General features: G+C 33.3%; 1 protein-coding gene and 1 pseudogene across 1 annotated transcript in view; both read left to right on the forward strand.

Annotated features, from left to right (window-relative positions):
* The window catches only part of Negr1 (neuronal growth regulator 1), a 791,453-nt gene that overhangs the window by 34,350 nt on the left and 738,609 nt on the right, over positions 1-18,494 (forward strand). The window lies entirely within an intron of this gene.
* On the forward strand, positions 12,743-13,538 carry LOC150061651 (small ribosomal subunit protein eS6 pseudogene; annotated as a pseudogene).

Genomic DNA, 18,494 nt, shown 5'->3' on the forward strand with positions numbered 1-18,494 from the left:
TCTTTCCTTCCATTTTATTTTCATTCACTAGTTGAAACTGGAGTTAGCTAGCATTATGGTTTGCATTGAAAATAAATGCTATTGTATTATTGTGGATCTTGGCAAGCAAGTGTATTTTCCCAGTCTATTTAATGATATATTATTCACATTTCTTGGCTTCTTATTGGTTATTTTATCGTTTAAAATTGCCTAAGAGCCATGTTGTAGTACTGTTTTGTATACTTGGTTTAAATTGGTATGGTGTGTGTCATAGAGAAAATGTATTATATAAACTTCATTTAGCCATAACTAACAGTGCTCTTGGTGATAAGTTCAGTGTTATTGAATAAGTACAACATACTTAATAAGGGTTGTCTAAGAAGGACACAACACCAAAGATCATCTCTTGAATGGTTCATGGAAAATTCTGTGATTATATAGTCACAATAATTTAACAGGACCCAGTAACTTAAAGTTCGTTTCCTTCAGCAACAATGGCTCAATGTTTACTCACTGAGCCCTCTAACAGTGATGCAAAAACATAGGTACCATGACTGCGTTTAGAGTTCTTAACTGGTTGTTTTGCCAATGTGAGAATGAAGATGTATGAACAGAACATTTTGTTTTTATCTACTCAAATGTATATATGTATATCTCAAATAGGTAAAATGTGTATGAATTCATATTTATGCTCAGAAAATTCCTAAAAAAATATATAAACTAGGGGTCAGGAGTTTGGACTAGTGGTGGAATGCTTGCCTAGCATACATGAAGACCCAGCTTCAATTCCTAGGTACCATATATACATAGAAAAAGCCAGAAATGGTGCTGTAGCTTATGCTCTAGCCTTGAGAAATTCAAAAGACAATGCTCAGGCCCTAGTTCAAAGCCCAGGACTGGCAAAGAAAAAAGAAAAAAATATATAAACTAGATTCCAATAAATCAGAATATTTAATAGAACTATACTTCCTTAATTTTGTTGTATTTAAGAAGTTGGAAATGTGGATTTTAATTAATATCAGCTTGTAAGTACAATGAATCTAGATCAAAGACATTCTAAATTTTCTTAATATCTGATTAACTTGGTTTAAGTAATTTCAGACATTTTATCCTCAAATGTATAAATCTCATGATGATTAACAGAAAGTAAAGCATTTTTAATAACCTACATGCAACTAACTTTGTATACTGAAAATAATCATATTTGTTTATCAAATAAGGAAAACATATGAATAAAAGAAGTATTCTCCCACCTATTGTTATAAAACCAAGCAAAACAATTACAAACATTAAATAAAATAATAATGAGTCACAGAATTAACTTGGGATTAGGGACTTTTGCTTACTAGAAAATCAGATTACGATGCTATACTTAGATAATCTTAGTGGACAAATGCAGCTTCCTCTATAAATCACCTATTAACCTAAAATAAAGAAAATTTGATTTCTAATTCAAATAAAAATTAAAAGTCTTATTCAACTGTATTTTAATGGTACATTTCTATTATTATAAATAATAAAATAGTTAATGTGTTATTACTTACAATAGTTTAATCCAACAAATTTAGAGATATCATAGACTTCATTTTCCCAGGTGGTTATAAGTTCATTTAATTTATGCATTTTAAAATAATATTGCTTGGAAAATAGCTTTTTTCATTTAAGAAATATGCCTATTATGCAAACTGCCTATTACTATGCCATAAATCCCAATGATATATATGTAAACATGTTGCAAAATTGCTAATTATATATTTAAATCTCAAGACAACCATGCACAATAGACACTATTTTTGTTTCTTTGTTAAATAGGAGGAAAGCTTGACATTTACCTATTCTATTCACGAAATCAGGTAGCTCCTTTAATTTAGTGTTTCTACTAATTAGTGATTTAAATGAGATGAGAATTGTACATTTTTGGTATATAAATAATGAACTTATTATTACTAATAACATTAATATTACAGTTCTATAGTTTGAACTCAAGATTTCAGCTTGTTGGGTAGGTGCTCTATCCCTTGACCATGCCACCATATAAAAATAAAATATTTCCAAATGCTAGGTCTAAGTAATAATTTTAATCATGTTCCTGGGAATTCATTTTGTTCATTTCTCCCAATGTTCTTGATTAAGCATTTCTAGCCTCAGTGAGTAATACTAAATACCATCAGACAAAAATTCTTTTATTTCTTGGGACCGGGAGTTTGGCCTAGTGGTTAAAGTGCTTGCCTAGCATGTATGAAGACCCGGGTTCGATTCCTCGGTACCACATACATAGAAAAAAGCCAGAAGTGGTGCTGAGGCTCAAGTGGTAGAGCTCTAGCCTTGAGAAAGTCCAAGGACAGTGCTCAGACCCTGAGCTCAAGCCCAGGACTGGCAAAAAAAAAAAATTCTTTTATTTCTTATAAGTATTATTTTGTGCATAGTTTACAGAATACTTTATCAAATGTGATTTTATTTCAAAGTACACCTTTGAATTCATTGAAAATTTGCTTCCCAGAAACTTCTCTAAAATGAAAATCTCTTTCTGTCCTTTCCTCCATTCAAAAACTTTCATAAAGTTCAATGGCTTCATAAAAGACATCTCTTTTTTTAAGATAAAACCAGGAGCCTTATTCTCTAAATCACCTCTCCAGATTATCCTTCATGTGAATGCTCCAGACAAACATATGCTGTTATACACTAAATAAATATATAGCACTATAATTCTCTCTCTAGGCTTTCTCTATGTTCATTATACTTAATAGACTCTGCTAGGCCAAAAGGAAGCATGACCTCCTTTACAATATTTTTAATAATGGTAGACAATGGCACATAATGGAAATTATAACTCTTTCCTCACGATCATCCATCTAAGCTTTTAAATGTTCTTTTACCAGAAACCTCATCCTGAAATATATCCATGTGTGTATGTAGTTTTCTCTGTAGATTAGCATTTATAAGCTGTATTTTATTTCTCTGTGTATCAACATATCTACATTTTCTTTAAAATAACTAGCCTTTAAATGCTTGTTGACTTAGTGAAAAAGCATGACAGAGCTGGTATTCACTCCTTAACTAGTTAGGTTGTGAGGTGACATTAAATGGTTCTCTGATAAGGCTTCCACACTGGTCCCATTGAATTCACAGTCATCTTCCTGCCTTTTTAGATGATTTATGTCCTATGGGTGTTTTCTCTAGAAGGCATTGAAAAAGCATCCCGACTTTTATAATTAACTTCAAACTTATGTGGTAATACTGTAATTCATGGAGACAGCAGGATATGTAATTGTGTGTATTGTTTTATAAATCAGTGTTCTCATGACTTGTCCCTGCTCAATCCTACTCAATTGAATATATTTTATTTTTCTTTTCAGACAAACAAACAACACTAGATAAAATTTAAAAGAATAAGGCGCTGTAATACAATTGAACCCCTGTTCTATTACCTTAAAGGGAATGGTATTATTTGTCCATTTTTTGAAGCTTATTTATGTTAAACATTGTCAAGGGCAATGGTGATGGCTAGTAACACAATTCATTCAGCTACTTAAAATGAATTTTCTATTTCTCTTTTCTTCAAGGAAGCAAATGTTCTTAACTGAATGGATTATAATGTATCATGTATGTGGTTTCTAGGCATGGCTGTGCATTAGACTTAACTGTGAAATCTTGAAAACAGACTTCAAGGCCACTCTGACTAAGCATTCCCAATTCACTGGGTCCCCGTATATTTTATAATCTTTTTAATACTCCCATGTGAGCTAAATTGAGCCACTGCTTTTAAATAACTATGCTGCTTATACTGAAAAATTGTCTGAAAACCATACATATTAAAATAAAATCAAACTTTTGCTTCTATTATTTACAGTTCTTACAAAAATAATGTTATCAAATTAAGCACCATATGTGTTCAGAAATCATATAGTAAATGTAATATTACTCCTCTTTCCAACTTGTTTACAATATAAGTAGAGACCCATACAAATTAAAGAAAAATTATTAAATCATCATTTATTATGGAATAAATATCACTAGTTATGGAAAGGATAAGTGTAATTATTTATATAGCACTTAAATATGGTTTTAAGTGATATCTCTGTGTCTGTGTCTGTCTCTGTCTCTTTCTCTCTCTCTTTTGTTCCAGTCCTGGGGCTTGACCTCAGGGACTGGGCACTGTCCTTAAGCTTCTTTTGTGCAAGATTAGCATTTGACCACCGGTGCCACAGTGCTACTTTCAGCATTTTTGGAGTAGTTTACTGGAGGTGAATGTCTCAGAGACTTTTTTGCTCAGATGGACTTTGAACTGAATTTTTCAGCTTTCCGCATCCTGAATAGCCAGGATTTTACAAATGTGAGCCACCAGAACCCAGATTTAAAGTGTTATATAAATTTGTATTGTTTTAGGAACAATCATTATCTAAGTACTACATATATTCCTATTTAATTCTTGAATGAAAGATAAAAAATTTATATCCAAACCTACAGCTAGCATTATACTTAATGGGGAAAAGCTAAAGCCATTTCCTCTAAAATCAGGAATGAAACAAGGATGCTTACTCTCCCCACTCCATTAGGATTCCTAGCCAGAGCAGTAAGGCAAGAAGCAAGCATAAGGGGGATCCAAATAGGGAAAGAGGAAGTGAAACATTCCCTCTTTATGGATGACATGATTCTGTATTTAAAGAGCCCTATAGACTCCACTCCCAAGTTGTTTGAGCTGATTTGAAACTTTTGCAAATTAGCAGGGTATAAAATTAACCCTCAAAAATCAACTGCTTTCCTGTATGCAAAAAATAAAAGGAGCAAGGCAGAAATCAAGAAAGCAACTCCATTTACAATAGCCTAAAAGAAAATAAAGTATTTAGCAATTAACTAGGAATGTAAAGGACTTTTATGATGAAAACTTTCAAAACCTGAAAATGGAAAGTAAAGCAGAACTGAAGAAATGGAAAAACCTCCCGTGCTCCTGGATTGGATTAACATCGTGAAAATGGCAATCCTGCCAAGGGCTATCTACAAATTCAATGCAATACCCACCAATATTTCAGTGTCATTCTTAAAGGAAATAGAAGAAGCAATCCAAAATGTCATATGGAATAATAAAGACCCAGTAGATCAAAAACAATTCTTAGCAGAAAGAACAGCACTGGAGGAATATCAATACCAAAGGTTAGACCCTATAACAGAGCATTTACCCAATCATCCAGAAACAAGGACATACTAAATCCACTAGCACAATGATGTTCATTGCAGCACTATTTACCATGCCAAGGATATGGAATCAATCCAGTAGATGATTAGATCAAGAAGATGTGGTACTTATATACAATGGAATTCTACACTGCCATCAGAAGGAATGGCATCACCCCATTTGTAAGGAAATGGAAAGACTTGGAAAAATTATATTAAGCACAGTGGCACAGTGAGCCAGACCCAAAGGAACATACACTCAATGGTTTCCCTCATTTGTAATAATTAGTGCACATTTAGGACTCTCCTAGCAGAGGATTATAATAGTTCCAAACCTAAGTACATAAGGTCATATAGGATGAGACTAGATCAAAGGATCTCTAGGATATGGAAACAAGAGTTTTACCTTGAGTGGTGGTTGTTCTTAATGTCCTATGTTATTTCTCTTGTCTTTTGTTGCCCTTTGGTTAATCTCATATTGTTGCTGTATCTGACTTTGTTGCCTGGTATGTTGTTTATAAACGTATGGTTTTTTGTTTGTTTGAAATAAGAAAAGGAAGGGGGAAAACAAGATGTTTCAGATGGGGTGAGGGAAGCAAAATGGGGACAAAAAAATAAGAAGGGATATCAATGTATAAGAAATAATGTACCTACTATCTGACAAATGTAACTGTAACCACTCTATATATTACCTTGACAATTAAAAAATTACATCCAAGAACTTATGATTCAGAACCTCTATTCAACATGAATATTTTGTGAAAGAGGCAATATATGATCTGGTAATAAATGGTTGGAAATATATTTGAAAGAGGAAAATAAAGGAAAGATGAAATGTGTAAAGAAGTTATGGAAGTTTATAAAAGTCAATCTGAAGGAGTGTTGATCTATCACTTTATCATGTTTATCTGGCTATTGGGTTAAATCTGTAGAAAACCACTTTCATGAAGTCATTAGTCATGAACTTGCTATATAATTCCAAGCAGCTCATGAATCAATGATCTGTTAATTTCTAGATACCACAAGACTTCTTGCCAATCATTTATGATTTAGAAAAAAATGAAATATATGTTAAGGAAGTATATTTTATTAGAATAGTTCAATAATTTATTTGTAAACAACTAAGTGTTGACCTAATAGACATCCTAAATCCTTTGGTTCTAGGACTTGTTTTAAGAATAGGTATTATTTCATTTAACTTACAACTCAGGAAGAAAAATAAGAGTGTACTTACTAAATTTGGGATGGCAAGAAATTGGACATGGTTAATAGATGTTTTGATATGCTACAGTTAGAAATATTCAGTTTTATATTGTGTGAATAGGGTAAATTCATATTATATGTTCATTTTAAGAAAGGGTGGAAATGGTTATCTATGAGACTATTTAATAGAGAAATTTGAGATTCAAAAAACTAGCTAAAGACCATTAGTGCTTCATTTATATTCACTAGGCAGAAGTTTATATTTCTGTTTGTAATGAGGAAGATTGTAATTTGATTTACATATTTGATGATTTGTGAAATGCATTTGAAATCTATCCAGGTTTACCTTCTATCAGCAAATCCATTTCTAGCAACAAAGCTATAAAAATAACCACATAAGTCCCATTTGTACCAATCAGGATTACATTTTCAAAGTTAAATTTTAGGTACAAATAATTTTTTGCAATCAATGTTCATATTATTGCAGCAAAGAAAATTTTTGAGGGAAATAGATAATTCCATTTCTGAGGAGACTTTTGCTGTCAGTGTGAACTTTGCATGCCTGCTTTGCTTTGGCAAATGATTCATGTGGTATTTCCAGCAGTGAAATCTGCAAAGCACCCTATCCAATGCTGTTGCTTAAACAGTTAAATCCTTTGCAATCAGCGAACTCCCACTGAACTAGTGATTATCCCTATGATATATTCTAATGTACTGTACAACCGTGTGAAGATCATGTGGATTGATTGTTCATTTTACTAACTTCTTAAAGAGATTGAGCAGAAGAATTATACAGTACACTATTCCTTGGATGAAAATCTGCTTTGCTGATAAAAGAGGTATATTCTACAGGCACATGAAATTTAGAAATGTAATTTTCATTACAATGTTGGAAGAGATTTTCTTATTTGGGAAAACATCTTTGAAATGAGAGGGCAGACACATCTAATTCTCAAACAAATTTTAATTTTACAAACTTTGTAGGAATACATTAGAAAGTGAGATCATTGTGACATTTTATAGAAAGACTTTTTTAAAGTTTTATTTTATTGTCAGGGTGATATATAGAGGGGTTATAGTTACATTCCTAAGGTAGTGGATATACTACTTTTTGAACATTGTTATCCCTTCCCATGTGTTTCTCCAAGTTTCCCTCCCCCCACCTCCTCCTAGGTTGTAAATTTTATTTACGACATATTGTCCTGTAAGTATTGCTATTACATTGGTTCACCATTTGTTCTTTAACTCATCATCTTATTTTTCCCCTTCCATACTTTAATCAAATAAGTGTCTATACATTACACGAGGTACCAAAGTCAGATACAGTAACAACATAAATTAAACCATCAGGGAAAAGAAAACCAAAGAGTAAAGAAATAACTAAAAACAACAACTGCAAAAATAAGCCTCTTGTTTCCTTATCCTGATTTCATTTGGTTTAGCCGCATCCTATATGGCCATATGTATTTAGCTTTGGATCTATTGTGATCCTCTGCTAGGAAAATCGTAGGTGTATATAAATTATTAAAAATGAGGGAAACCCCTCATTTGTCATAATCAGTAGAAACCTTGGGCTCTCCCAGCAGAGATTTATAATAAAACAAAACCTAGATACATAAGGCCATATAGTATGCCACTAAATGAAAGGACCTCCAGGATATAGAAACAAAAGCCATATAATGAGTGATTGTTGTCCTTAATGTACTATGTCATTTTTCATCTCTTTTTCTGTCCCTTGGTTATCTCATATTGTTACAGTATGTCACCTGGTTACCTGATATATTGGATATATGCATATTTGGTTATTTGAAATAGGATAGGGAAGGGGGGGAAACAAGATGAGGGGCAGGGGTGGTGGGAGGGAAAGGGGGACCAAGACATAAGGAAGTGTATCAATGTATGTGAATTAATGCACCTTCTATCTAGTGAATATAATGTAACCCTTCTATTAATTACAATAAAAATATATGCAAAAAATGAGGGAAACCATGGAGCATTGTTTCTTTGGATCTGGATTATTTCACAGCAACATTTCAAGCTTTTTCTGTGTATGTGGCTATGAGGAATTGAACTCTAGTCTTCCTGTATGCACACAGTCAAGCACTCTACCACTAGACAAAACTCCCAAACCTATGGTATGATTTTGAAATTCCATAATCTAACATTTCCTTAGAGTGTCAAGTAAATTTAATAGCAATTATTTTTTCTTAAATTTGTGATCTTTTTCAGAATCATTCTCAAAAATCTTTCTTATTTCTACATAATACGCATTATAGAAGAGGTTAATTGCCCTGGGTTCATACTTGGTATGGTTATCAAGAGAAATGTGAAGATAGCAGAATCTCATCAAAGAATTTGTGGAATACTTAAGGCCATGCATCCATGGAGTATTGAGTTCTTGAAGACTGACACTTGCATACTCATTTTCGTATACTTAAGTATACTAATTTAGAAGCTAATTTAGTTAGAGAAATTGTCCTATAGTCCAAGTCTTGCCATTCATCAGGAACTTAAACCAAGGGGCAGTCTCACTGTGAAGATGAACTGATTGGCTATAGCAGCTGCATTGGTAATAATTAGTCAGAAAAGTGCAGTAGTGCAAGTCAATATCTTGGCATTATGATTCTCCTTGGGAATTCCTAACAAAGCTGATAGGTTGCCAAGAGAAGGGGTCGTTGCTGCTTTGTCTTGCTAATTTATTCTCTTATGCGTCTAATTTCTATAGTAAAAGCATCAAAAGTAGAAGAAATATATTTGGTTTAACCAACCATACTGAAGCGTTAATTACTAAACTGATTACATTTTTTAAGATGACGAGAAAAGATAATCAATGAGTTCTACGACTTACTGTGTTATCTTTCTATCAAAGGTTAGCAGATGTGTTTGACTTGCTATTTAGGATTATTTTGTTTATGTAAGTAATGCTATTCAGCATTTTCTTTCTTTCTTTCTTTCTTTTTTGCATTGTTTTTGTTTTTGCTTGTCCTGGGGCTTGAACTCATGGTAGCCTGGGCACTGTCCTTGAGCCTATTTGTGCTCAAGGCTAGCACTCTAAGTCTTGAGTCATATCACCACTTCTAGCTTTTTCTGTTTATGTGGAACTGAGGAATTGAACCCATGATTTCATACATGCTAGATAAGCACTCTACCACTAAACCACACTCCCAGCCTATCATTTTCATTCTTAACTAAATAAAATATTTATAAAGTAAGTAGGATTTTACTTAAAGAGTGAAATTATAGTTATTTATATAGTTATTTACGGAGAACTGAAAGAAGGAATAATATAATGCAGATTTGGTACTTTGACCTTGTTAAGAAAACCCTTCATTGATAAACCCACCCAGAGATTTGAGGTAATTTCTTTTTTATCTGTGTATGGGCATGCTCATTGAGTCCTTGGACAAGCTGGCTAGTACCTTGATCTAAAGGATAGAATTTAGTGCTCTAACATACTTAGGGTGGATGTTTGAATGGAGTCCACAGGTATGGCTGAGTACAGTATGATCGTGGAGTCTGTATTCATACAAACCAACCTGACTGACTTGACTGACACTTGTTGGCCTGGTGACTAACATTATAGAATCGCTGCATTCTGGATCCTGGACCTAGTCTTGCTAGAAAGAGAGAACATTGGGTATCTAATGCAGGACCTTGTACGTACTAAGAAAGAGCTCTAGCATTGAGCTGTAAGTACGTTATTTTATTTACTCATAGCAGTATTTTATTTATCACTTCTAAAATTGACAGAGATTGTGAAGACTGAAAGAATATTATGAAAATACAGAAATCTGAAAATAATACTAATCTTTCTAATTTAATGATTTCATAAATTGTAATTCATATATGATAAATCTCATTAGGCCATAGTATTTCATAATCAGATGAAACTATCCATGTTACCTTGCAATTGTGTTTTATTTGGAAATACTAATCATTTTCTTAAGCATACACAATATACGATGAAAGTACTTTCTGTATTTTCAGCAAGGAAAATGCATTAGTCCCTCTTTCTACCTCCTTTTGTAGTTTGTTACTTGTACCTGACTGCAATCAGAAAATATTATAAGGGAAAGTTCTGAAAATAAATAATTTGTAAGTTTTTAGTAATATTTATTGCAGTATATTTTATGCAGATTCTAGTATTGTCTACTGTTATTATTTTAATTGTCCTGTATTGTAACTTTAAGTGTGCATGCATGGATATATATATATATATATACACATATGTATGAAATACATAGCTAGATATGGGTCTTGGTAGATTGTTCCATGCCTTGAAGTATTGTGATTGCCTTTTACCTTACCCCATACATGTAAAAATAGATTTTCTGTATGTCAGAAATCTGATTGTCATTATTTGGACATCATTTTGCAATTCATCAATTGAGTACATCTGTTTTTATTTGTATTATTTTTTTTTGCCAGTCCTGGGGCTTGAACTCAGGTTCTGGGTACTGTCCTTGGACTTTCTCAAGGCTGGAACTCTAGGCCTTAAACCAGCACCACTTTTGGCTTTTTCTTGGTATGTGGTACCAAAGAATCAAACTCAGGACTTTGTGTATGCTAGGGATGGACTCTACCACTAGGCCACACCCTCGGTCCCAACATTTCATTTTTTATATTAGCTTCACCCATAATAAATTTCACTGATTTTTTTCCTAACAGGAAGGTGATTTAACAGTTGGTAGTAACTAGATATGTGCTTGTAAACAGAAGTATTTCTTTTGCAAATTACATGCATGAGTTTCTTAACACCTAATATGAAATTTTTATTCAGGATTTTTAAACTGCATAATTTATCACCATGTCAAATCCATGTCTGTATTTTTATAGGGAAAAAGAAAAACAACCAAAAAATACATCTTCTAAGCATATGGGAAGAATGAGTCAGTTTGAAAATGTTTTTCAAAAATCAACAGGACAAAAATATACCTGGCTCCATCAACACTGAATCTATCCTCATTCATGTTTGTGAATTAAACATAGCTTCCACAATGCGCCTGCTCTGTTCTCTGCTCTCACATAAAATTGATAGCTGAGTTTGGGCATTTGGACATTTTTCTGCCATTAATAGTTATAGAAGTGTCTGTATCTCTGACCTCTTGAACATTGTAATCAGAAAGATGCAACATATATTCCTTTCTATCAGAACCATCTTGTTATTTATATATCTGGCTCTTCCTTCTTCATCTCAAATGTCTTCTTTCCTGCTAGCTTCCTTATTTTCTTCTCTAAATGTTCTTCTTTTTTTTAGTTTATTTTTTCTTTTTTGTTGCAATTAATAGAAGGGTTACGGTTATATTCGCCAGGTAGAAGGTGCATTACTTCACATATATTGATACCCCTTCTCATGTTTTGGTCTTCATTTTCCTCCTCCCACCCGTCCCCTCATCTTGTTTTCCCCCCTTCCCTTTCCATTTCAAATAAACAAATAAACGTATATACAATACACCAGATAACATGGTAAGATACTGTAACAATATGAGAATCACCAAAAGACAACAAAAGAGATAAGAAATAACATCCATACATGATAGCATATTGTAATTTTGCAAAATTTCTTTGAAATTTTTGTCCACTATTATACAATCATGTATTTGTTGTAGAATCATTTCTGTATATGTAGATGATATAACCCAATCAATCCCATCCCTAATTCTCCCATACTTCACCCCTTTTCCTAATTCATGTGTGTAGAATATTTTGCTCCTATTCCTATTCTTATATCTTCTTCTTTTACCATACTTTCTCCAGCTGGTAAATAGAACCTGCTTTATATTCTTGTTATTTTAAGGAATAGATCCCAATTATCTGAATAAATGTAAAAATTATTTAAATATGTATGCATATATACACATACATATGACATCCTGCTTAGTTTATTTCACTTAACGTAATATCCAGCTATATTCATTTTCCTGAGAATGACAAATTTTCAATCACTTTTAAGGCTGGATAATACATCTCTCAGTCTCTCTCTCTCTCTCTCTCTCTCTCTCTCTCTCTCTCTCTCTCTCTCTTTCTCTCTCTCTCTCTCTCTCTCTCTCTCTCATACAGACAGACAGACAGACAGATAGATAATCAGCACCTAAGTTGATTTATATAGGCAATATTTAATATTGCTTCTATAAACATAGTTGTGCAAATACCCCAAATGTAGTTGAATTCCTTCCCTTTGAAATATACACAGGACTGGGATAGCAGATCTCTTTTTAGTTTAGTTTTCTTTTCATAAAGAATTCTCCATAATGCTTTCCATAGTGCCTACACTATTTTCTATTCACTCATACATTGTAAGAGTTCTTTATTTCTCAATTCTTGCCAAGGAATATAATCCAGAATATATAAAGGTTTACAAAAATAAAACATGAACATTGATCTTTTCCGTGGCGCCTCCTGGGCGAGCAGCTGCTTCAACATGAAGCTGAATATCTCCTTCCCAGCCACTGGCTGTCAGAAACTCATCGAAGTGGACGATGAACGCAAACTTCGTACTTTCTATGAGAAGCGTATGGCCACAGAGGTTGCCGCTGATGCTCTGGGTGAAGAATGGAAGGGCTATGTGATCCGAATCAGTGGTGGAAACGACAAACAAGGTTTTTCCATGAAGCAAGGTGTCTTGACTCATGGTCGAGTCACTTGCTACTGAGCAAAGGGCATTCCTGTTACAGACCAAGCAGAACTGGAGAGAAAAAGCATAAATCTGTTCGGGGTTGCATTATGGATGCCAATCTGAGTGTTCTCAACTTGGTTATTGTCAAAAAAGGAGAAAAAGATATCCCTGCACTGAGAGATACCACTGTACCATGCTGTCTGGGACCCAAAAGGGCTAGCAGAATCCGCAAACTTTTCAATCTCTCTAAAGAAGATGATGTCCGCCAATCTGTCGTTCGAAAACCATTGAACAAAGAAGGTAAAAAAACCCAGGAACAAAGCACCGAAGATTCAGCATCTTGTTACTCCACGTGTCCTGCAACACAAACGCCGCTACATTGCTCTGAAGAAACAGCATACCAAGAAGAACAAGGAAGAGGTTGCAGAATATGCTAAGCTTTTGGCTAAGAGAATGAAAGAAGCCAAAGAAAAACGTCAGGAACAGATTGCCAAGAGGCGAAGGCTGTCTTCTCTGAGAGCTTCTACTTCCAAGTCTGAGTCCAGTAAAAAATAAGAGTCTTTAAGAGTAATGAATAAATAAGACTTTGTCTCTTAAAAAAAAAAAACATGAACATAATAAATAATTTTAATGAATACATGGCAAATACCCTGAAATTAAATGAAATTTTCTTTGCCACACTTTTTATGACAACATTGCATAACCTGCCATTCAGTTTAAGTGGGTATTAGCTTCTTTAAATGAAAATATTTTATATTTTTTATCTAACATGGAAATTTTTTATCTACCCATTGAAGATTTAGTGTTAGTAACAATTTTAGAATTAATAAATTCAGATTTATTACATTACAAATGTATAAATACTTAGTAATCTTTCTCCACATATTCAGAAAAAATGTATTTATAGAGCTGTATAAGAAATTATAATTAGGGGCAAAATATTAGTGATCAGAAATAGAAGGTATTCTGGAATTGTTCACTTGTGTCTGCAGAGATAGTTTTGGCTTCAGTTGTGGTGAGATTTTGATAAATTTAATGTCCAGCTGCCCACCGCCAAGGTTGGCTTCCTGAGATATGTTCTAGCCAAATGTGTTAATTTGATCCTGTCCATTTCAGGACAGCACTTACCCAATGTGCCATCTGCCACCTTGGACATAAGAAAGATGGAGAAAAGTTATTCAAAAAGAGAACATGACTTAAGGAAGTACAATGGTTATGATTTTGTATAATAAGTAGACAGGAAAATTCTAATATGAAGGATTTATTTCTTTTTCTACTAAATCTACCCTACTTGTATAATACTTCAATCCTGACTTTGAAAGAATGAAAATAATGCAAATGTCATTGTGAAATTTATCATGTGATAATTACTAGAGAACACACACACACACACACACACACACACACACACACACACACACACAACAACAACAACCAAAAAAACCCATGACCTTCCCTTTAGGAATCTGCATTTTAGTAGATAATTCTGTGCTTTTGTATCCCAGTGACATGTTGGATTAAAAGCAATACTTCCCCAGTCTTTCTTTCTGATCTAGTCACCATTTTCCTTCCCAGATGAGCCTTAAAGCCTTACTGAAGGAAATGGGTGGACCTGTGTTGTGTATGTGCACAGCTTTCATCAAGAACAAGCTTGTAGCTGAGTGCTGTGGTTCACCCCTATAAACCTCAGGAGGTTGAGATCTGAGGATAAGGTTCAAAGACAGGCCAGGTACAAAAGGACCTAAGACTCTTATCTCCAATTATCCCCAAGAAAACAGGAAGGGGACTTGGCTCAAGGGTAGGGAGGTAGCCTTGAGCTGAAGAGCTCAGTGACAACACCCGGGCCTAGGGGTAGAGGGGTATCCTTGAGCTGAAGAGCTCAGGGACACTGCCCAGGCAGAGTTCAAGTCCATGACCCACCAAAAACAAACAAACAAACAAACAAACCAAAAAGAAGTTTGTCACTTCTCAAATGAGACTTAGTCCCAGGTAGGGAGTTATCAAGCACTGTCATGTGATCACCTTCACTCTTTTTCAAGTGTTTAGAACAGGGAGCAATCCTGTTTAGATAGGTTGTATCTGCCATTTTTTTAAATCATGCTAGAGATTAAATGTGAGGAGTGAAACATGTTAACACTCCATTTCTAAATGCTATGTATGTTAATACAATGATTCCTGACAATAGCCTCTCAGGAGAGAACTTATATAATACCTATTTTGGAGAGAAGAATAACTGAAGCAGAGAGATAAATCTACTTGATTCTCTACTTTCCATGTTGGTTTAGAAAAATAATAGTAAAAGAAATAGTCACATTTTGAAGATGCTCAAATTATTTTAGTAGTGATATAAATACAAATTCACAAATTCTACAAGTATGTACAGATACTGACTACATTAGTAAAAAGACTCTTTCCATAATCAGTAGGATATACATTGACCCTTTTCAATGATTAATTTCTGACTTGGTTATCATGATATGAGACAAGTTAAAAATATGTATCAAATGAACAGTATAGAAGGAAGAGAGAAAGAGGGATACTAGCTAAAAGATTGGATCAGAAATCTGAGAAATGAGTAATTTGGAAAAATATTTGAATTAAATATTGGATCAAGGTTCTAAAAGATGTGGTTAATCGCTAGGAGAGAAATCAGAGATAATTTCATGCTCGCAGTATGTGCACATAGAAATATTGTACTGTACCATCTATCAAATCTTTAACTGATTTGTAATTTATAACCTTCACAAATATTTTTGATGAAAAGTTAGATACATAGTTAAAATGAATTAAAGTAATGATTAAAAGGAAAAAGGAATGGTTGAGAAGAGATTCCTAAATATATTTAACACATTTTAAATTGTTATTGTAAAAGTGCTATACTGTAAAATTATGTATGTATAAGTCACATACAAGGCACATTTCTTCTTGAACAACGCTCCACTTCCCTTGCTCTCTTCCCTCACCCACATGTTGTATAGTTCATTTGATAGTGAAAATAAAAATGTCCATTTACTTGAAAATAAATGCAACTTCTTTTCACTTGTTTTTGTATCCTACCAAGGAATAAGTCAATATAAAATCTGCAAATCTTTGGAAATGATTACATGAATTAGTTGTCATTTTTGTGTGTGAAGAAAAGATGATCAGTTTGTTTCTTTTTCTATTTGCTAGGGCTTACATTTGTTAAACAATGAGTCATCCATTTTCTTTCAGAAAGACACTCAAGATACTTTCTCAAAGTAAGATTTTAATTTACCATTTGATTTTGGATGCTACTATAAATATCCAATTATATTGTAATGGCCTTACATATAAAATAGCACTTTTGAAGAATAAAACTGCAATTAAAATATACTATGTAAAGAAACCATTTACATTCTTGTAGAAATATTAAAGAAAGTATAATGATAGCTTGTATTTAAAACACAGTTGGGCTAAGGATCTGGCACAAATTGAAATGAAAATTCATCTCAATAGTATATTGAGTGATATTTTATGAGTGCTCTTTAACTAATCTACTGTACTATTATGAACTTGTCATTTCATTTACTTTCATTATTTTTAATTTTGAGTTAACATATATTTGACATATGAGTTTTTTTTGTACACCCATAGTGTACTTTGAACAAATTCACTTCCTCTAACACATTGCCATTTAGATACAAATATCATTGGATTCTCTGTTCTACTCAGTGTCTCCTCCTACTTCCTCTCCTTTCTACTGAGAGTCTCATGAACTGACCCTGTTTACATTCATGAAAAAAACTTCTATTGCTAAAGAAAGAATCCTTATTTTTCTAAAGAAGCCTTATTAAAGTTGCTAGTCTAGATATTCAGAGAATTTCTACATAAAACTTGCATTAGAAAGAAAATGTCTGTGGGGAGCATAAAATATGTCACTCTAGTTCCTAGATTCAAGTGAATAAATCTTATGTAAAATAAAACTAAATTCTATTTATCTTCAGACACTAAATAAAACTCTTATCACAATGTAGCAGAAATGCACTGACTAAAGCTGAAAGTATACTTACTTTGGTTTATCTGCGTTTGACATTAAAATTACATAAACTAATATTTGAAACCTATCAGCTTAATAGTTTCCAATTTTTTCAAACATACACACCCACACACTCCACTTTATTATGGCATTACTATGTTCTATAAAGAACACTGTTTGCAAAGGTAGTATATCTATTTTGCAAAAATGAAGAAAACTTTTCAGAGATCTGGAAAAATTAATTTTCATGATTTGTGGAAAAGTCTGTTTACTTTAGATACTTCCCTGGACTGTCTTTTTGAATTTCTACCTTTGGGTTATCATTATAATCAATGAATCACTGAGAAGTATTTTTTTTTTTTGGCAATCCTGGGCTTGAGCTCAGGGCCTGAGCATTGTCCTTGGACTTTCTCAAGGCTAGAGATCTACCACTTGAGCCTCAGCACCACTTCCGGCTTTTTTTCTATGTATGTGGTATCGAGGAAGCGAACCAGGGCCTTTGTGCATGCTAGGCAAGCACTCTACCACTAGTCCAAACTCCCAGCCCGCTGAGAAGTATTTTTATGAAAGGAGAATTTAGTTTTTCTCCCTTAAGCATAACAAATACATGTGTCTCTGAAACAGAAGAGAAGTTAAATTATTATTAGACAATACCATCTGCCTTGGAATTTCTTTAATTGCAATATTTGAATTGTCATTTATTTAGCAAATGAGGTTTTTGTTTGTTTGTTTGTTTGGTTTGTTTGTTTGCAAGGTAACATGTAACTGAGTGTATGGCACATACTCTTACTTTGGAGAAAAGCCACAGCCCTTTTATTCGGAGTTGGATTTTGAGATAAAATCTCCCCAAGTTTGTCTAGGCTGGTCTTGAATTTGAGATCTTTCTACCTCCACCATGTAGCTGGGAGTACAATCATGTCCCATCATGTCTTTCAGGCTTGTTATTCTTCAACTGATTACTTTTAAAACTTTAGAGGAATGACATACGTTATGTTTCAAGTTTTTCCAAAACACAGACTTCTCCAAGCATTTATAAAGTCTTCTGTAAAACTTTAGGCTCATTATAATTATTGAAAAATTCTAATTCTTATTAATTATGTGATTACATGAAATTTTATTTTGTTATTGTATCTAGTTTTATCTGCAAAAGATATTTTCAGATTAATTGTCTAGTTTACCAAACTTCCCCACTTAAATAAGTGACTACACTTGCCATATTTAGAATATCAAAGACCTCATTTTGTAAGCATACATGCAATGCTCTAATCTTCTACCCTGTATCCATCCTGACTCCTTCCTGTTTGCTGTTTTTAACCACATGGATACATTTCATGCAAGTTGTTAGAGTGTTTAATTATTTCTTTGATAACATTTGTTGAAATAATTCAATTATAGAAGGTTATAAATTAATTACAAATGATTGTTTCCTAAATATTTCAAAACATGTCTTCAGTTTTTGGCTTATAGACATAGTATAGGAAGCATTTAAAAATTGAAAAAAAAATTCTAAGTATACTCAGGTACCTA

The sequence above is a fragment of the Megascapheus bottae genome, chromosome 6, assembly GCF_031878675.1.
Source record: "Megascapheus bottae isolate mThoBot1 chromosome 6, mThoBot2.hap1, whole genome shotgun sequence".
NCBI classification, from domain to species: Eukaryota; Metazoa; Chordata; class Mammalia; order Rodentia; family Geomyidae; genus Megascapheus; species Megascapheus bottae.